Below are 22094 nucleotides of genomic sequence, written 5' to 3' on the forward strand. Positions count from 1 at the left end.
TCTCATGTTTGGGTACCTTGCTTTTTGATTAAGTCCAAAAGATGCCTTATATTTAAAAAGCTTCCAATTGAGCATAATTTACAAAATAATTTAAGCATTTTTTTGTTCTGATATGTGAAAACATGACAGTTTGAATAAAAGATTTCTGAAGAAAGGGGTGCTTAAATTAATTTGAAAATCGTATTAGATCCAACTCCTTCTTTTCCTCTTTATGTTCAGCTTGTGCAACAGAGCAGGAACAGAGACCTTATTAGAGTTTTCAAATCGTGTGGGGAGTACTCATCATGTATAGGCCCAGTGCAAACCCTCCTGAACCTCCTGAATTTCTGTGGTCCCCGCTGTAAAAAATGTAGCCGCAGTGAGGAGACTCAGACCCAGCACAGAGGAGTCTGAACAACAGAAATTTGCTGGAAACTAGCAAATTCCTGTCTTAGCAGCTAGTGGGCTGATTTGTCTTGAGTTTGGTCCAAACACAGGATGGTAAGTTGTAGCTACACCTAGTTAGAAGCATCAAATTTGCTTATAAATCAAGGACCTCAAAGAATTTTCCAAATGTTAGTCAGTTAAGCATTGTACCATGTATATACTTACCTGTAATGTAAGTAAATATCAATGGATATATTTTAAAAATGGGCAGATCTGAATTCTCCAAAACTATTTTGGAAACCTGGGATCAAGCACTATCAGAGCTGAGGAGAGACCTTGGGATTAGTGACAATATGCTGCAGGTATTGGCTATTTTACATCTTTGCCAGAGTCCAATAGCAGCAATATGAGAGGCACTACATCAACCTCTGAGGCAGCCTCTGAGTAACTCCTTTGTTTTTCTTTAGCTGCATCTGTGGAAAGCACATGCTTGTTCTCTCCATCAGATAAAAATAACAGAATGGGATTTGAGTATTCTATTCCTCTTCTCTGTCAGGCAATATAGTACTTGGTAAAGGACATGCAAAAAAATAAAAAGGACACCATGAACAAGAAAAGCATGCTTAAGTCTGACAGCATAAGTCCCAGAATACAAGGGAATTTGTGTAAAGCATGGTCTGTTTTCACAAGTTATCAACTGGAAGAGCCACCGTAGAGAGATTTGCAAGGAGCAGTTCTGATTGAGCAAAGCAGATGTAGTTGCTTTGCCTTGCTCACATCTGACTTGAGATACAGGGGGAAGGATAATCTGTGTGAATTCTGTACTGAGATGTACAAAATGCTCAGGAGCTTCTACCAGCTGAGATCAATGTAAGTAACTGGGGCAAAGATAATTTGAGAGAGCACAGACAGGGGAAAGGTTGAAAATTCACACATTGCCCTTTGTATTCCGGTACTGTTGTTACTGACAGAACAGTAGCTGCTGCATAAAAGCTCAGATGACAGTAGCACAGGCTGAGTGTCCTCCATGTATTCAGAAGACAATCTTTAGAAACTTCATTACCCTATATGAGACTTCCTAGGCATTTTGTTGCAAGAAATATGTCTATTTATACAAGCACACACCTGCAATCCCTGAAGACATTTTGCTTGATAAAGTCCTCATTAATTATAAATTAACCTAGTTCCATTGACCAATTTATAGCACGTTAGGCTATAATATTTAAATGAATATCTTTAAATTAAAATAATTTAAATTAGGAGAGAAATTAAGATTGATCCAAATACAAACTTGATCCACCTGATCAAAACATGCCATTTCCAACAGTTTAGGGAATCACAGGTTTGGGAATTGCTGTAAACATCACTAAGGAAAATGACTGGCTTGTGATATGGATTTAAAGTTGCTGGTTTATATTTAGTGAAATACGAAAATTTGCCAAGTGCATTTAAGTCCAGAAACATAATCCAAACAGAGGCTTGGGTATTATTTATTCATAATTTTCAATGAATATTCTTTCAGGAGTGTGCATTTCAGAGGTAAATATATGATCAGCAATTTCAGAAACAGGGATATAGCCACGTTTTTGTGTTTTAAATCACTGAGTAGCACTTTCTGAGTCAATTCTGCTGCATGTACTGTCATGAATTAAACAACTAAGAACGTTGAGTATGAAAACTGGATATGGGTAAGCTGGGTCCCAGAAACAGAGAAATGGCTTAATTTGAATGACATGTCAGCTCACTGGCTGGCATCACAACAGTTCAGTGATGAAACTGTTGGAATACTGTGGCTTTCGCTTTTCATCTCTTAATATGTCTGTGTTTGTATGCCACTGTCATGCTGTGTTACAGTAGCACTGTAGGAGTCACAGTTAAAACTCAGCCCCTAGTGATAAGAAGTATTTTAGAAAATCATAAAAGCAGTCAATGCTCTGCAGAGCTTACTGTCTATAACCCCAGCTGTACAGCCTGTGGTAACCTCCAGCACTGCACTGACATCACTGGGAAAATTAAAAATGTGTTAGTTCTCATTGCAGTCCATCTTACCTAACCTCTTATGTAAGTAAAATAGAGAGGCCATGTATTTTGCTGAGTAGAGACAGCAGGCTGAATTGGGACCCCAGAGATGGTTACATGGATCAGTTGTTCAGGATTGTACCAAGCCCTTTTCCTGTCCCATCATGATCAAGTAACTTTCTTGTGGCAACCACAGTAATTCCCTGCAGGGGGGAGGGATATTAAGAAAGTATGTTTTGAGTCTCTTAATGTAATTTAGCAGCAGGAAACTAGGAAGGAGTGCCAGAACCATGTGAATAGCCAGTTCTTTGTGCAGCACTTGCAAATGCTCCACCTAGGCCACAGCAGGGCAATTGCTGCTTCATATGAATTTATTACCAAGAGGTGTTTGTCTACAAGTACGTTCCACACCTGATTTAAGGCTTTTCATTTACATGTGACTTATGTAATAGTAAATTTACAGTTTAAATGTGGTTAATGAAAATTAGTATTTTATTCACTGGAAACAATTTCATGCCAAAAATGTTTCTCCCCCCAAGGCCAAGTAAATCTGTTAGGTGACAGTGTTGTCAACACCTCTTAGCACTGAATGTAGGACATAGCAGTTTTTTGCACTTGAGTACTGTGGAAGAGTCCTTGTTATAGTTCTGCGGTAATCCAGCTATGAAAACATTTCACTGTAATAAATATTCACTTAGGCCAAGACTATAAGGATTAAAAATAACTGCTTAAGCATAGCAAAGAGATGGTATCTGTATTGAAGGACTTGCATAAGGGAATGATCTAGACTGATGATACCCAAAGGCACAAAGAGCAAAAATTACCTGTATCAGGTCATTCCTCTATGCAGTGGCTGTTTCATTCCACAGTGAGAGTAAGTCAGCCATTTAATCATGTTGTTTCTTCCCTCTATCATATTGGTTACATGAATATATTAAAAATATTTAGTTACAGAAAATTAATGAAGTAATTTAGGTTGCAAATACCGAATGATGCATGGTAAAGAAAAAACCCTACCACCAAAACAACAACAAACCCCCCAATCCCTACTTGTGTACTTAAAAAATAGTTTAAAATATCAAGATAAGTTTACCCATCTGTTGCCTTTCAATAAAACACATCAGGGATGAATTTTGCCCTCTTTTATTTAATTTGTCCTCAATTTGCTAAGCTCATTAATTTTCTCTTGTTTTACTCTCTGTTAACTGAGGAACAGCAGCCTCTTTGCAATAGGCATTAGAAGCAGGAAATCTCAGGGTATGTTTCTAATTGTCAGAGTTTCTTTCCCTCTTTCTGCTGTTCCTGTTCTTAAGGAAGCACAAGGGGGTTCATGAGGCGCCACTAGGGAAACAGAAGAGAGTATCAAGGTCAGGGTGAAAACCACACAAGAAGCAGGAAGAGATGCTTGCAGTTAGGTTCATGACCTTTGTATTTTTTTCTCATTGTCCAGGAGAGGGAGGAAGGGGGTTAGAGAAGGAGAGATAGGAAGTTAACATTAGAGCAGATGTATGCATAACCCTGTTAGAAAACATCAGAGAGTTAGGAAGCTCATGCCGAAGCTGCTAAAAGTTGTAGGGTTCTTACTGCAGAACATCTGGGAAAAACAGATGCATGTCTGGACTTTATTCCCAAACAGCTAAGGTAGTTCTAACAGGTAGATGTCAAAGCCCAGGCTTCAGAAAGAGAACAGAACAATAGAAAGTAATTGGAATATGTTTGGTTATTTTTTTTAAAAAATCACTTAAAGCAAAACAATACACTTTATAGCTGGAAAACCAGTGTTCTTACCAAATATAGTAATTTAAGATGCTAATAAAATCTGGCCTTAATACGTCTTGAAATTCTTATTAAGATAGAATCATAGAATTATTTAGGTTGGAAAAGACCTTTAAGACAGTTCTCTATGTGTTCTGACTTGGGTGTAGTAATGTACATGTTCTGCTCCCCAAATACACAAATGGAAAACTCTGGCCATGTCAGAGTGCCAATCAATTTTGTCTGTGCTTGCTGAGGTCTCAAACGTTTCAGTTTAGGCAGATTCCCAAAGAACATAGAATTCTTCTTTCCAGTGCCTTGGGGAATAGTTTTAGTGCATCACCACAAACTGAGATAGTAAAAGTCCGATACAAAAATCAAGCAAAGTCTTTGCCTTTTTCATTACAGATGGAACTGCATAGCATTTTTTAATGCGCTAAAGACAAGACTGTAAAACTCAGTGACTCTGAGGCAGTGGGTGATGGATCACTGCAACCAAAAGATGCTTGTAGAATAAATATAAAACTTCTGATGGCTTTCTGTGAGGTTGGAAAGAATGAGAAGTCTTTTTGAGTGGTGCACCAGAAAAGTTGCTACACTAGGTGTGTAGGTGATCTCCACCTCCATATTAAAACTGCCCATCACAAGGTCATCCAAATTGTACTCTGAGCCACACTTGCACTAAGTAAAAAATGCCAAGAAGCTACAAACCAGACTTCAGCCAAGTATAAAACTAACACTGTGAATTGCAGCAACTTAATTTTTCCAGCCACAATCAGCAGAAGAGGAGTGAGTAAAATGATGAGTGGAAAGAATAGTTAAAATATTGGTGTTCTGACTGTGAGCAGCTGTTCACTTACCAGCTTATTCTATATCCAGAACTCAGATATCTTTTGAGACTATGTATCGTATTATCTGGTGTTTTGCACAAACAAAAATGTTTAAAGTCTATTTCTAAGACTTTTAACTTTGAAATATCCAAGATGGTGACTCTTCTGTGTGTCAGGGAACTTGCAATAGTCATCTATTGATAGAAGAAACAGAGCTCCTGGGAATTACAGTTTATGTCTGGATGGGATGCTGTTGGCATCAGTGGGGAGTCAGTCAATTAGACCAGGCTTTATTTGCCTTTCTTCTATGCAACATTGAAGGGATGTTAGTGAAAATCAGTGCAGCTTCTTGTGTACCAATGATAAAGTATTATTGTCTCTACTGGATGATTAGAAGCCATGAGAATATCACCAAATGTGAGTGGAATTAATACTTACCAAGACTATTCGAAGTTTGGTGTGATTGGATGCCAAAAACAGGAACAATTGTTTTATTGCAGGGAAATAAATCAAAATGCAGAAAAACCCCAATGGATGTTGTTTTTGTAAGCACTCTTGAGGATATTGATTCTGTCTGAGATATTGCCGAACTTTCTGGGGGAGCTAATGTCAGGACACCTTTTCTAAACCAAGCAGATAATGTCCAGGGGTTTCTTGTTGACACCAGAGAAGCCAGAAGTCTGGCTAATGGATTTCCGGGAGCTCCTCATTTAGTAAACAAAACAATAACAGCTGCATCTAGACTTCGAGAGCATGAAGCCCTTCCCCAAACAGGAGTTTGCCTGAATTCTGGGCTTTACCAGATCTGAAGATCAGAACATGATCTGCAAGCAGAGAGGGATGGACCAATTGTAGTATATCATCATATTATATACTCATCTAGGGAATTTCCAAGATTAAAACAATTGCTTACTCTTACTAACTCTGTGAGAACTTCCTTAACATCTGCAGATACCAATGATCCATTATTGCTTCCTTTGCAAATTTATTCTTTGTACATTTTTCAGCTTCCAACAATGTTCTTAGTGTGTGCCTTAGTGCTTCCATTTTCTGTACACCTTTGAATATCTAAATTTTTTCTAGTGAAGATATAAATGAATTTGTAAAATATTGTAAATCATCCAAAAATTGATTTTTTTTTCCTCATTAAGGTCTGGTTTTATGCTTATTGTTTTAAACTGTCCTCAACTTGCATTCAAAAATCCCATCAATGTTAGTATAGATTCAGAGAAAATACATCTGCTAAAAAAAATTAATAACTGTATTTTATGGTTCAGAGTGTCGAGTGTCTTAGTTTTTAATTAATAAAAGATCAACATATGTAAACAAAGATAAGTTACCTATGAGCACCTATATAAAGCTAATTTGTCTTGAACCAAAGACATAAGGATTGGGATAAACACCTGGTTGTTTCTTTTAACTGTAGCCTGAAAATTATGATATTCTTATGTCTTATAGAAATCTTTGTTAACAGTAAAGGGAACATGTTCAAATACTTGGGAGCCATGTCTACAGCTAGAAAACTTTCAGACATTGCCATTTTTACTATTGGTCCCTGGGCCCAGCAAAGATAGCTGGGCTATAAAAAGGGTCTCTGAAGGCTTCATCTACTTGTAAACATTGCCAGGAAGTGTTTCTCAGCACCAGAACTGTTTTCTGTGCTAGTGGATTTTTAGAAAAGTTCTTGGCAAAGTTTCACTTCCATCACCTGGATTTCTCCTACATAGCTCGTGAGTGGTTTAAGAGTTAGAAGTTAGTAATGAGGAATTCAGATGTGGCCACCCTGCTACAGGGTAGGTGAAAGTAGTAGCATGGAATAGGACTGTTGGGAGCAGTACCAAAGGACACATTCAGGTGTGTGTTAGCCCTCTTAGACAAGCCACACACTGGCTTAATCTCAGTAGCAGCAAATTTGCCTGAAGGGCAATATCGGGAAATTTATTGTGCCTACAGTTCTAGAGACTAGGCTGGCCAAGCAGCAAAGGAGACCATGGTCTGAGTCATTGTGAGGCATCCACCAACCTCACTTTCACTGACTTGTTGCCTGACCTTGCTGAAGGCTATAGAGCCTTCAGAGCCTGCAAGATAATCTTACTGTGATGAGCACACTGCTGAGATATTTTGGATTTACTTTTCTAAAGGTGAAAGTTCTTGTTTACACACAGAACACTCAGTTTAGGAGATTGCTGGATTTCCTCTGCTGAGCCTTGCCAGCATCACTTAAACTGGAATAATTGCTTCTAGAGTAATAAACCCTAATTTAGTTTCCATGACTGGTTCACTGGCAGGCATCTTGATGGAGAACTATCAGTTATGCTACCTAAAATGATGATGGTTTTTAGTTGGTTGGAAACTCAGCATCAGGTGCTGAGTTAGTTAATATATTACGATAAGGCCACCTGGGGACAGCCCCTGATCCTTGCTGGTGTTCGCCCTTGGTCTGAACGGAACTCTGTTCCACTGCTGGTCTTTTGAGTTGCTCAGTGTTGAGATTTAGCACTAAATGAAAGTTCGTAGCATCATTTCTGGCACTGTAACAAATGAAATCTGGTGGGAGAGAAGAGAGAACATGTATCTCTCTTCTCCTATACTCAGTATCACAAAGCTGGTAGGTACTCCCACAGTACCTGGGAGGTGGCTGAGTTACCCTCTGCCATCAGAAGCTTTGCACTGCAGAGGTGAAAAGAAAGAAATTAGAAAGAAATTAGAACTTCTGACTTTCAAAATGTACAGTTAGAAATGTGTGAGCACAGAATTCAGTGAAGAAGAATGAGGGTGGTGGTCAGCTGTTAGCTACTTAAAGCCAAGAAAGTCCTTGCTGTTCTGTTGGGATTCCACTGGAAAGGCAGCAGTGGAAGATAAGAAAGGTGCCAGTTGGAAAGTAAAAGGGACAAAAATTTCTCTATGGGGGAGTCAGAGAGCAAGTGAGCTTGCCAGAGAGGATAAAATAGGGAGATGACAGGGAATGGTGACTAATGGATAGCTAGAAATGGCAATTGCATGAATGACCATATGTAGAGACCAGTAATGACATGGCGTGCATTCTCAGGAGCAGCTGTCAGTAGCACCCAGTAGAAATGAAGCTAAACGAACTGTTAACTCCGTGCTAGTGACGAGTGCTCAGACTGCCTGGAACTTCTTTGGCAAAGGGCACTGATTGGCTCCCAGGCTGCTGCTGACAGTAAGGAGGCCAAGGACTGAATGCTCCTTTCCCTCTTGGGGTGGTCCTGCTGGTCTGAGGCAGCTGCGTGTGTGGCAGAGACCCTCTCCCTGCCACGGCTTGTCTTGTACCTATTCTGCAGACAGAAGGCCTCTGTCTGCAGACTTGTTAAACTGGCATCTTCTATCAGCAGTAGAGTCATTAAAAGAAACATGTAGGAAGGGAGAGTTTATTTTGCCGTTGCTCTTTATTTTAATCATACAAAGAAAATGACAATTTTTATATAGAAGCCATTAGGGATGCAGGAGGCATCGGTTCCTAGCTCTGGGGTTCTTTCTTTTAAACAGACTCTGGCAATGCAAATACAGCCCGTCATGATATTTATATCTTTAATTCTTGCATTCACCACATTACTAACACACTGATGGGTCCCTTGTTCTTCATTTGTCTATTTCCTTAAACTTTCTGCCCCCTTTTTTATTATTATTATTTTTTCTGTCATGTGTGCAGTTCTTGAAGGTCAATCAGACATCACGGATAGAGCCATTCTGTTCATGGGCTCGCAAGCAACTTGTTTATGAATGAAGAAGGCTTTGTGAACTTCCAGGGACATGCTGAGCTTTTTTATGAAACTACCAGTGGGACAAGGAGCTTGGGAAAGTAAGGCCTCTTGCGGACACAGAAAACGGAGGCACTCTGCCAAAAACCTGGGCCGACATTCCAGTTTGTCAGAATCTTGTCCAAGTAACAAGTTTGGAGAAAACAGATCAGGTATCTGTGTATCCAGGGTTCAAGCTGACCATATGTGAGCCCAGGGCAGTATGTATGCTAGGACACTGCCACAGTAAAGGCTTAAAATTTTACCATAAGGGTGTGATAACATGAACAGGTCAGGAATATCAGAGCTCCATGGAATAGAAAACAGAAGGATAAACACACCTTAAAGAAAAACAACATAACTCTTGGGAGTGTACTACTACTTTTTTGAAGCCAAATTGTGCAACTGATTCTTAGATATTTTAGGCATCAGTGGAACAATTAGAAAAAATTGGTTTGAATATCTTGGATTCTGTTTGAATCTTGGATTCTGTGGCCTCTTACACATCTAGTACTCCTACTTCATTTAGCTGGGGGAAGAGGAGGGGAACCATCGGACTCTTTTAACCTGGCCTAAATTTGCTTTTCTTTAATTTAAAATGTAGGTGCTGACATAGTTGAAGCCAGCTGCATGCTGTTAATTGGATTTTTCATTTTTGTGCTCATTCCAGTACCTTCAGGGAAATACTGATCTCCTTCCTGAAAGCAGCTCTAGGAGCACACAGCAAAGTAAGACAGAGGTGGGCAAGCAGAGGTCTGAGCCAAGCCTTAGCATCCTTCCACAACAGTTGGCTCTGCAGCCGCTGAAACCTACATGTAGCCTTCTTCCAAATGTCTTTGGAATTTTTTTCACGCAATGTTAATAAGGACAAAAGCTGAACAAAACAAGCCAGTAATGCCCAAAGCTCTATCCACCAAACAGCCAGAGTAGTTTGAGGATGCTTCCTGACATGAAAGCAACAGTGATTTATTGAAAATTTGGTTACAGGTACTTCTTGCTTGTTTATCACTCTGAGAGTCAGATTTACTCTGACTTCCCTTTCCCATATCATCATCATCATCATTATCATCATTATCATGCCATCATCACTTTTCCCCTTCATGGTCCTCATTTCCTTGTCCACATGCTCTTGTCTCTTGGGGTACTTCTAGTTCCATGGATGATTTTCTCTTTTTGTTTGAGTCAGGCTATTTTCGTGTGTGATGTGGCAGTTTAGGGGCATTTTTTAGAGTTGGAATAGGCAGATTTAGGTGTATGATTTGACTTGCTGATCTTTAAGGTCTTTTTCAACCTAAATGATTCTATAGTTTTATAAGCCTATGATTCTATGTCCCATGACATCTGGGCACAATTAAGCCCCGTAGATAAAAGGGGAATGTTTCTCTTAATCTCAGATTTGATGTTTTAGTCAGTAGACTAAATCAGCAATTTTGGCCAGCTCCTGAATCCCTCATTTGAAATACACTCACCATATCTCTACCTCATTATTATGTATAGGCAAACATTAATTTTTGCCTCAAATGACTTTGAGTTTGGCCAACTTTTAATTGATTTAGGGAGAAGGATAAGGCTCATCTCTGACATGAGAAACTCTGTGTATTTCAAATCTATTTTCAGCAGAACCTTCTGAAAAAACAGTTGTAAGAATATATTTAACATGCACAAAACAATATTTCTTACTAATTTCATTGTTTGAAACATCTAATCTTTAGCAGTACAATGTGCAAATTAAAATAAAAGTTTCCTGGCAGACATTTATCATGTGAAATTCCTTTTCTAACAGCTAATTCTAACAGCTAACAGAAAAAAAGTTAAGTATTGATACACCTAATGGCTGTAAGAGATTTGGTACTGGTAACCTTGCACAGCTTAGAGTAAAAAAACTGCTTTGAAAAATGAATAGGAAGGAAGTTGTCTTCTGTATAGGTGTTAGGGTGGAAGAAAGAATTGGGACTATTATATATTTATTATCTTGAATGGAGTCCTCAGAAGTAACAAACCTAAAATGTTCTTGGAGAGACAATTAACACTGGAGGCCATTGAGTGCTACTTTCAAGATGGAAGAGAGTCGGTTGGAAATCAGCTCAGAAGATCAAATCCCCATGTGAATTACTTCGTGTGTTTTGACTGACAAAGGAAGACTGAAGCCAAATTAGAGACCCCAGCAAGCTTACCTTGGAGGGCTGGGGAACAAAATCCTGATCTATACAGTCACTGTAACAAGTGTAAACATTCATCTGCTTTCCATAAGTGATACCTCACTGATACCCATTTAGCAACTCCAGTTGGCCTTAAGGTGAGACCTGAATTGTGCAGTGACAATTTTGTATTTTGTGCCCTACCTGATACCAAAGTTTCTCCTGCTGCAAAAGTCCAGCCTGATGACTCTGATGCCAAGAATTCCTTCTGCTCTGAAACTTCCCATATAAGGATTTAATGAAGAAGAAGGATTTTTATTTATGCCAAAGTCTGTTTTGATGTTTGGAAGCCATTAGAAAACATTATGGTCACTAACTGATTCAATATTTTTTAACAGAATATTAGCATGGTTGTGACCTTGCTGTTTTTCATAGACAAAGTCAGCACCACAGTTTGTTTTCATTCTTTACAAAGGCTTTGCGGCACATGTGATAAAAACCCTTCTTCCTCTGCTTGTCTCCTATGAGCTTAAAGTACAGACAGCACATGCATGGATTCAGAAGGGGCAGGCTCTAATAATCCCAATAATCACACAAGCCTCTCTTTTCTTCTTCTGTCAGCTCCCACTCAGATCCTGGCTGTAGAACTCCGTGACTGGTGAGCTGCCCAGTGCCCTGCAATTGTCTCCATGTCTTGTAAGGGGCAGAAGGATGTTCAGCCCATCTTGCAGTAGCCAGAGCAGGAAGTTCTCCTGCCAGCTATAATGCAACCAAAAGCCTTCAGTATTGTAGCTAGGAGACTTCAGCTATCCCTAGCTACAGACTCAAGGTCCCTGGAAGTTTTAGGGCCACCCACCTAGAGCAGCTGATGACAGTGGCAGTAATAGGCTTTCAGAAACAGTTAGATGAACGTGAGCATCCAGGGCAAATTATGAGCAATATGGAATTCTTGTGCTTTGTAGAAGAAACCAACTGTAATAGCAAGTTCTTTTCAATTTACAATTGCCTTTTGCTGTCAAAGAAAAGCTGGTTACTTTCTGTTCTGATCATTCCTTTGCTGCAGTCTTTCTTTTTGGCACACAGTATTTCAAGCATGACCACAAGTACTATGATTTGTGCGGAGCCCCAGATGAGACTTTAAGACAACAGTGACTTCTTGAGGAATGAAGTTATATAATCTTATCTCGAGAGTCCCATGTCAATACCATAATTTGTATTGTATATAACGTATTTTTTTCCCAGCACTGGGAAATGTTCCAGTATTTTTTATACCAAACTAATTTTCCACAGTGCTCCACCACAGAAATAATTGTTATTTTCCATAGTGGCAATTGAAAGGACAGTTAATTTTGATCTCAAAAAAAAAAAAGTGCAGATATATATATATATATATATATATATATATATATATATACACACATATACATATATGGGCTAAAATTCCAGAATAGCAATCTTATTCCAATAGGAAAATTTATTTAATGGATTGTGCCATCCTGCATTTTTGAGCCCTCTACTTTTACATTATTTGCATGAATTGAAAAAAAAATAATTCTTTGGACATCTAATAATATGTACAAGCTGCCATAAAGATCACTCTTGAAGAAAGGGAGGCCTGTGGGGTAGCAGAATGAAAGCCAGCATTTCTCAAGGTTTTTACCTGGGTAAGTCTTCTGGCATGGCATACTTATTGTGCTCCTTGCATGCAACAGTAGCATAGATTACCCCTTCCTCTTGTAAAAAGGTGTGATCAAGCAGCTGCTGCTGCAGGAGCACTGTGACTTAGCAATGCCGTGTTGAGCTACAAATAGTATACTGAAAAAATAAAAATGCACAAAAGTCTTCACAAAAGCCATTTGGAAATTAAGACAGCTTAGTTTCTACACTGAGTGTGAAACTTCGGTGCTTCAGTGAAAGCACATTCAATCTGTTTGAATGGAATATAAAGGACTCTTGCTTTTTTATTCTGTATTTCTATCTCTATGAATCAGAGGCCACATTATCCCATGTGTCCAATGGCTTTTCCATACCAGCACCATATTACTGAGACACAGGTGGTCTAGAAGCACAGATAGTGCTGCTGGCTTGACTACAGAAACAGTGAATTATAACTCTCTGTGATATTGATGGCACAATTTATACACTGTGTTAAAGTTTGCAGGAGACAATTACAATCATATCTTACTGGAGATCTGAATCAGAATATAGGATTTGCACACAATTCCTGAGAAATTCTCAAAACCAGAGGTATTATTTCTATAGCAGTAATCTTTAGGGTTAGTGGGATTTTAACATGTAGGATAAGGCATGTGGATAAAACATTCCCAAAGTCTTGGAAGTAAGCCTTTTCTAGATCTGAAGAAGATATTAGATTAGGAGGACTTAGGTAGTCACAACTGTTATTGGGTTTGCCATTAAGTTAATGGGAGCTTTGCTTAGTTTGAAAGATCTTATCTTGAACTCAAAGTTTGACCTATGAAAAAATCTGGACTTGTTCCTACTCTTTGGATGTCCATTAAATAAAATAATTTTCATCTATAACAGGTTGGGACTATACAGCCTCAGAGGTCTGTTGTTACATTTTGCTCGAGTTTTTGTTCTTAAATACTTAAATCCTCAAATCAAGAATTGCTCCAGTCATTTGGGTAGGTATGATGAAAACTGTTAGGATTCAGAAGGCTATTGGCAGAAGCAGATGAAGGAAACATCAAGAAATCATTCGCAATTTTCCAACACCCAGAATCAGAGTTGGATGAAAAGTTCCCTTCTTATTGCCCATAAGTAGTTTCTGTAATTGGCAAAATTGCCTGTTATTGTTTGAGTGTGTTTGGATCTCCTGTGGTAGGTTTTATATGTTTGAGAATTGACTGGAAAGAAAAGCAGTGGTTTCCCAAGTCACTGTTCCATTCACACAGGCTGAGCTGGAGGTATGAGATTAACAGGGTCTGACATGAATGGAGCTCCTTCTCTCTCAGGCCTATTGGAAAACAAAACACACACCGGCACACATTTGAGGAACTGTGAGTTGACTTTGGAGAGCACTGGTATTTTTACACGATAACAGTCTATTGGATTCCCTCATAACTCTTTCAGTTCTTCATTACATAAGGACTTTTCCTGAACTGCAGGGCAGAGAGCAGCATGTATGTAATCGCTGTTTCACACTAATGCATCACATGTGCTTTGGATTTCAAACATCAATATTTGTAGGAACATACAGTAGGGCTCTTTCTATGAGCAGGGACTGGATTCTCACACTTACCACCCTTCACGGACTCTTCATAATTCACTGAGCATGGGCTTTACTTTTTCTTTATTTAAATTTTGTACTTAAAAGTGGCCCTTTATATTTAAGTACCACAGAACCCTTCAGTAATAATCCCAACATGACATTTAAAAGAAGAGGCTTTCTTATACCTGGACATTTCTTTACAATCTTTATTTCTCTCCTAAGAGAATTGTTCTAATTGATCTTACCAGCCAGGTTTTCCTCAGATGGGAATCTGCATCAATTTCAATAGTATGCATTGATTTACAGCAGCCAAAGGGTAATCTGATTCTTGTTATATGTTAGACAGAGAAATGTGAAGCAATATTTTTAGAAATGTCCCTTCATTATCTGGTTGACTTGTTTGGAATAGTTCTTGTTGACCGATTCTGTAATATTACAGAGGAAAGTAGTCACCAACCATTGTCTTACTTTCTGTAGTAAAGAAAGATTTACAGACTGCTACGGCACAGGTCTTGATTGAATCCACAATTTAATGTTCAGTGTGAAGGCTCCTCGTACCTAGTGGGCCAACGGAGATGTTTTAGAATGGGAATCAAAACAACCACTGTTAGGAGCTGGAAGCCACACAGAGTAACCAACTGGAACTGTTAAGCACAGAGCTCTCTCTGAAACAGAGGTTTTATATTCTAGACAGCACCCAGGTTCTTCTGTCCGTCCATCCATCCATCCATCCATCCATCCATCCATCCATGCATCCATGCATGCCATGAATCAGCTCCTGAGTATAGGCACCTATAAGCATTTTTGCAGAGAACTGAGCAGGGCTCATTGACCTGCAAACAAAGCAGGACACCCCACTTAACATGAGAACAGAGTAGCTGGTCATTTCCCCCAGAAAGGAGGAGAGCTGAATTCGGTGCCTTACCACACCATGCTGAAGCCTAAGGGAGTTCAGCACATCAGTTAATAATGCAGCTACATACTACTGTGAGGGGAACTCACTTTTGACCCCTAAAGAGACTTTCCAATTGCATTCAGACTTCACCAAACATCTAAATGTGAGCAATTAAGCTATAAAAGGACTACATTCTTCCTTTAGTAACACCATGGCAAAACTAATCATATTACTACAATTGCACAACAGATGTTGGCCTTGTATGTCTCAATTATTTCACCTGCTTCGGTTTCAGGCTCCAAAGATCTCAATAGAAGAAAGTGTCCTGTTTCTAAATATGCTGTTTGCATTTATCCGCAATTAATCTGTAAAGAAATAATAAAAACCTAGAAAGTAGCATTCTGAGAGAGAATTGAGTTTCTTTTTCGTTTCGAATTTTGAGATAAATTAGTTTTCTTTTGCGTGTTCACAGTGAAATGCTTCTGAGCGCTCATAACAGCAGACGGCTTCTGTTAGCTGCCTTTCGCCTGCTGAGTTAAACAGAAAGAAAAATGTTAATGGTCAGAGCTTGTCAGCAGTACATTGCCATTCACGTTTAGTCACACTTCACTATTGTTTTGTGTAGTTGTTAGGTTACAGATATTTTAGGGTCAAAAGGGGAGTGGATTCATCCCTTTGGAAACTTTATTAAAGTTTCAACTCGTGTAAGTCCTGCAATACCCACAAAAATCAGTTCACTGACTTCTCAAAAGTTGAATCAACAGGAAATGCGAGAAATGCTTATAAATTCTGAATAATCTGCATGTAATTCTTTCTACCCCTTTGATAAATCTCTGCTTCCACTGTAGCATAAGAATATGTTTTTACTTTGTCAAATTTTTCATCAAGACATCTCAAATTTCTATAGTTCAGATGCTGCCTAATGTGAAGGAAAAGATTACAAACAGACATACATAAATGAGTAGACAAAGTTCAGTCACAGGGTTAAATATATCTGGGTTTAATTCCATTCCTTCAGTGACAATGGATGATTCACTTGGTTTTCCTGTGCCTGGATGTCAAATGAAGTGAATACAGGTTTCCTCTGTGCATCTTGTATATTTGTACTGCAGGAACTCAGAAGCAGAAACAATCACTTTCTATATCTTCATAAGATAAGTTGGTAGAACTGGGTGCATTTTCTGATTTTTTTGTTTGTTGTGGATGATATAGTGATGATTCAGAACTCACTTCAGAATTAAGTGAATGCCATTCTGTAAGTCTAATTCACAATCTTACACTCTTTATGTGAAAGCAAAATTTGCTTTCTTCTAGAAATCCAGTTTTTACTGCCATCTCTACTAAAGGATTTGCCTTCTTACTCTGTTGAGTTTCAAATGTGGCATGGGTGGGCTGAAGGCAGTTGAGAATTTTACCAAATTTGAAGTTATTTGAACAAACTCTTTCAAAGTTTCAATACTTGGTGATGGAGAGAAAAGGATATTTTATGACATTCCTTCAGTGCTTTTCCCCACACCACCCCCAACTTTGCCCTGGCCTACCAGTCAGTCAGACTGAGCTAAGATATTAGAGTACTATGCAAAATCTTATTAACTCTACTACATGGCCTCTGACAGGCTATATTGAACCATATAGAGTCCTCAGGCTGTTGGAAAGCATGTTTGGAAAGTGATGTAGCTATGAATTTTGGAATAGCATGCCAATCTCCAGCATATTCCTGGGGGAAGCAACCTATTCTGATGTTTTGTTGCAGTTCAATAAGCAGCTGGTTCAGCCACAGAGGTTACAGGGAGCACAGTCAGGGGTAGAGTAGAGAGTACACAGTGGCAGGGATGGTGAGGATGACCTCTCTAAGGCACACAGAGGTTCAGTAAGCAAAAGGGATCTTTATTTGAATTTACTTTCCATTCCTTACTGGGAGAATATATATAGTGTTGTCAACTCCCCAAATCAGAAATCAAACTGCACAAAATCATGAAATTGGCTTTCAACAACAACTGAAAGGACTACAGTGCTTTTGAGCATAAGTTTGGCATTTATTTTCTTTGGATCACAGTCATCTGAAAATAGTGGGTTTTCCTTCTGCAAGAGTCACAAAAGCCACTCAGCTTTGTAAGTCCTGTGGTATACTTTAGCTGTTCTTGTTTTATGGCCCAGTATGAAATGCAGCAATCGATGGCATTCACCTGAAATTGCAGTCTGCTTTTGAAGGCACCTAATGTTATTATCACTGCCACTTAGAAACAAAAAAAAGGCTTTTAGAGGTTAAATTGCTCCTGATGGTAAGCAGGTATAAAACAGAGGAAACCATTATCCAGGTTTCTCTTGCCATAACTGGGAGAGGTGAGGTGTGCATGGTGTAAGAGTTTACCTCCAATGTGGGTTCTGTGTAAGAAGAGAGATGAGGATGCAATTTTTAGATCCCAGCATTTCTGTGCCTAAAGGTGGTATTAGCACAAGTCCTAAAATGGTGCTCTTTGCATAAGCCTTTGTTCCACAGTGGCTCGTATTAAGGGAATGGTAAAATGTGGCTTTTCCTATCTCAGAGTAATCAGTGACTTAAATCATGTTTTCCTATATATATGAATTAAAAGCATTTCAATATATGGGAAATACCTTTAGTATCAGCAACAGTTGTTTGTTATTGAATGCTTCTTTCAACTTCATAAAGACATTAAGTTGTAGGGGGTGAGATATCCTAATTAATTGTCTGGCTTGGAAATTTACCCATCAAATGTAGAATCAATGAGCTGGTACTTCATTGAGCTGCATTAATCTTAACTATAAGCTTAACAAAAGCCCATTTAATAAAGAGTGTGTGAGAACAGAAGCAGGGTGCCTCCATCTGCAGACAACTGTGTACAAAGGCTCTGCACAGCACTGGGTATAGTGAGCTGCTTGGCACTGCTGCAGGTTTACCCTGGCCATCACACTCCCTGGCCTCTGTTCTGCACCTCCTGCCCGTAAGCCATTTCATAAGCCTCATGAAAAGGGCTTAAGTTTTCCTGTCAGCCTAGGGGTGAGTGAGCCATTGTGGAAATGATCAGATTCCCCTCCACTTTTCTGGGGGAAATGTGGGCCCAGTGATTTAGTGCAGGGTGACCTAGACGAAAACAGGGCATTTGATTTTTAGAAAGAAACATAGAAAGGACATTTTTCTTGAGAAAGCCTTTGACTGGAAAGAGCTGTTTTAAACTTTCTGTTTGAATCCCTGCTTGCTGCCCAAATATATTCGCAGGAATGGCAAGTAGGATAAGGGAAGTTTATTGCTTCTGTTCTTCTGTATTACTACCTAATGAAACATTCACCAAAACACCTGGGGCTGATTGGCAAATAAAAATTCAAATTTTTGAAACAGACATTTCAAATTCTCTTTTTGCTATGCAAATGAAACATTCCAAAATAGTCTGTCACAAAGACTTTACCCAGGGCTTGGGACACCTGAACTCACACCACGGATCTGGTTTTCCTAGGGCAGAAACTTCAGTGTCATTTTCCTTTCTGCACTGACAGCCCATTACAGACTGCTGCCTGTGCTAGAGGCTGCTTTTGCAGTTTGATCAAAAACTCCATCCTGGACCTGAACTTCCTGCTTGGTGTTTCACCTCAACCACTGCACTGTGTGAGGGTGAATCAGTAACACCCAACACAACATTTTAGCTTAGAAAAGAAAATAAATATATTGACAAGCTCAAAGTGTGACTAGTACTTGTGCCAATTGGTTCAGTACTATTGTGTCTCTTTTCCCACTCCTTTACAGTTTGAAAAGAATGATGGAAGTCTTAAGTACCTGCCTTACATCAAAAGGTTTTAAGAAGCTCAAAAAATAATCTTATTGAAGTTAAAACAAAACACCTACAAGAGGGAGAGATTTCTGTTTAATCTGTTGCTAAAAAAGGTTTTTACAGTTTCTAGAACAGAATATAATTCCCTAATGCAATAATTTGCCAAAAGTATGCTGGATTCTCTGGCACTGCCAGGTATTTGAAAAGACACCATCATGACTTTAAAGTAACACTACAGATTAACCATGTAAGGTTGTTGCAGAAGTAACTGTGTTGTTTTGCATAAATTATTATGGTGGTCCCATATGATTTTAAAGTTTCCCTGTCTTTGAACCAAAATATGCTTCACATAATGCAAGATTATATAAAGAGTCTTGCAGGACTCTTTCTCCATATTTACCACATATCCTGGAACTTCCCTTAGAATCCCTGTTCATGGATTAATTATTTGAGATTATTCCTGCCTGACATTTTTTTTTTCCTGACAGTCATGCATACATTGAGGGTGTGATGTGAGAGTGCATGAGGTGCCTTGCAACAGCTCTGGGTGCAGGCGATCCCAGATCTGCTGCTGTTTTGGATGCCATTGGCCTTGAATCACTTAAGGAACAGGAAGCTTAAAGATAGAATTTCTTCCACTATTAATATAACAGGACACTTGATAAATATGGAGCCCCAGGAAGAATTTGCATTTAATGGCTCCAAAATTCAGGTGTGCTATGAAGAGAGTTTGGTATTCATTTCCTTAGGGGTCTTACCTCTCTTTCTTTGTTGTATTTTTATGTGCTCACTGGAATCTCTGGTGTTTGAGTGAAGGGGGTTTACTGAGCACCTGGAAACTGGTTTATGATTTCTGATGCCTTGCATCCTTGTTAATTGACAGTCCACAGCCTTCAGCCCTTCTGGTACCATGTAGTTCTGCCAAGCCACATTAGCTCAGCCTAACATCTCCTGGCCCGAGCCTCCCCTGGGGCACAGAGCGACCTGTTCAGCTCCCAGCACTGACAGATGAAGGTAAACATTTTGGGATAAGCAAATTTAATACTCTTTACTTGCACACCTAGGAAAAAAATCAAAGTCAGCCATTCATCTCTCCTGTTTGATAAACACAGAAGCTGACTAGGCTGCACTGCATGTGGTTCCCCTGGGGATTGTTTTCATAAGACTTCATATGAGGAATTTTGTTGCTGTTTTTGAAAACATTTTGAGGTTGGATTGCAAATGTGATGTCCTCATTTACAGCCTTTCCTGAACCATAAATCAAGGCATATGTAATTAAATGAAACAGATAGTCAAAACCTTGACTAAGCTGTTTATTGAGCCTGGAAGGGAAAGAGATGCTGTGGTTTTACGAAAATCAAATATAAAGATCCACTCATAAAATGTAGTTCTCAGGGTTCAGGTATGGTGGCAGTGATGCATGATAGCAGGTAGCATTGTATACTGTCTACTGAAGAAACACATTTGCTAAGGCAAAAAGCTGGACTGGAGTAGCCTTTGCAGTAAGAAACGAGAGCTGTTCAACTCAACTTGCTTAGGCCTGTGAATTTTCTTTTTGCTTTTTTTTTTTTTTTAATGACAAAAAGCCAACATTGTCTTGCCTCCCCCCACCTCCAGCATTTTCTCCAATATTAATTATAAAACGTGGAGTTTTTTTCAGAATCAAATGATGTGTCTCATCTTCTAAGCTTCTTTAAACTTGACTTTTTTCAAATAAAATTACTTTCAAGAAGAGCGTTGTTTCTAGTTTAAAAAAGTTGGCATGGGAGAAGAATAGAAATGTCAGTTATCTTGCTGTAAAAATTTTTGAGGTAGATGTTTGTGTAATGTTTTCCCCATACATTTATGTACATATATATATACGTTTGTTATATTTATTATACAACTATTGAGGCAAGCAAATAGGTCTTCCTGAGCTCATTCTTCCTTGAAGTACTTTTAACTTTAACCAACCCAGCTTCAACTAGTCCACATTGTGTTCTTTGGAGGTCCTTTGGAGGTTGCTATATTTTGCAAATATACCATGAGTAAATTTCTTAAAATCATGGCAGTGCATCCCAGGATAGGCATCTTTCCTTTTCCTTGGAACATGCACCCTTCATTACTGTTTGTTGGAATCTGCATATAAGTATTAGCATTAAGTCATTCCCTTTTCTTCACAACTGCCTTCTACTTGCTGCTTCTTACCTGGCAAATGAAAAAAGACCATTCAGCGGCTGATGCATTCTGGATTGCCCCTGCTGTGGACATCCCCCATGTCTTGGCCATCTCTGCTTGTCAGCTGCAAACATTTGAAAAGTCAAGGTAGCCCTGGTGCTATGCTCTCTTCTGCATCTGAGCAAATCCACACTTGTATAGCTGCTTTTTCTGAAAAGAGGACCTCTTTTCTAAAGCTGATCAAGCCTCTCTGTAGCTATGCATCTTCAGATCTCTTTAAGGTTGTGGAGAAGTTTTGAGTGGCTGCAACTTTTACTAAGATGACTAATCCAAAATCCCATATGGATTTGGAGTTAATAGGTAGTTCAGTTGCAAGAATTTCCAAATTTAGGAGAGAATCTGAAGTGGTGCCACCTCTCAAGGTACTGGAGCCAATCTCTCAAGAGTGGCTTTTCCAGAAGCCACTGCAGAGATGTAATTGGTGCTGGGGGTAGAAAGATGAGAAGTGCACACACAACAATTCCTGTTTTAAAGAGATGGCAACAAAGAAAGCAAACTCTTACTCAGTGTCTCTGGAAGTGCCAGCAATCAACAGTTACTACTATCAGTGAACTCAATGTATGTTTGGAGAGGTTCTATTTTATCATCAGTTGCTTCCACAACAGTGATGTGTAGCTGGAGGATGATGAATGGAAGTTGTCATGATAAAGATTGAATGGGAGGGTGTGGGATAGCTGGGGACTTAGCTTGGAAGTGGCGAGTGAGTTGGAATGACAAACTGTTCATGAAATTTTCCACTGGTGTTCATGCTCTTTCAATCTAATTTTTAAAACAGCAATGGATTATAAAACATTTATTTTAAAAGAGATAGTGCTTAAGCCCTCTTCTGAATAATCAATAATCAATTCATCTGATTACTAATGAAAATTACCAGTACTCTCTCTTCAGAATTCCACCCTGAAAAGCATGTAAGAATCATAAAGTTAAAATTTCACGTGCAAAATTTGTCTAGTTGGTAGCAAGCAGAATTATACACAAATTAAAACTTGGGGTAAATGTGTTTTTTAAGTACTGATTAAAGATGAGATACGGTCTGATTTTTTTTTTTCCTAAAACTAAATGCAGGAAAAAGTTCCCTCTAAGATGAAAATTTTGCAGT

The sequence above is a fragment of the Motacilla alba genome, chromosome 6 (assembly GCF_015832195.1).
Source record: "Motacilla alba alba isolate MOTALB_02 chromosome 6, Motacilla_alba_V1.0_pri, whole genome shotgun sequence".
NCBI classification, from domain to species: Eukaryota; Metazoa; Chordata; class Aves; order Passeriformes; family Motacillidae; genus Motacilla; species Motacilla alba.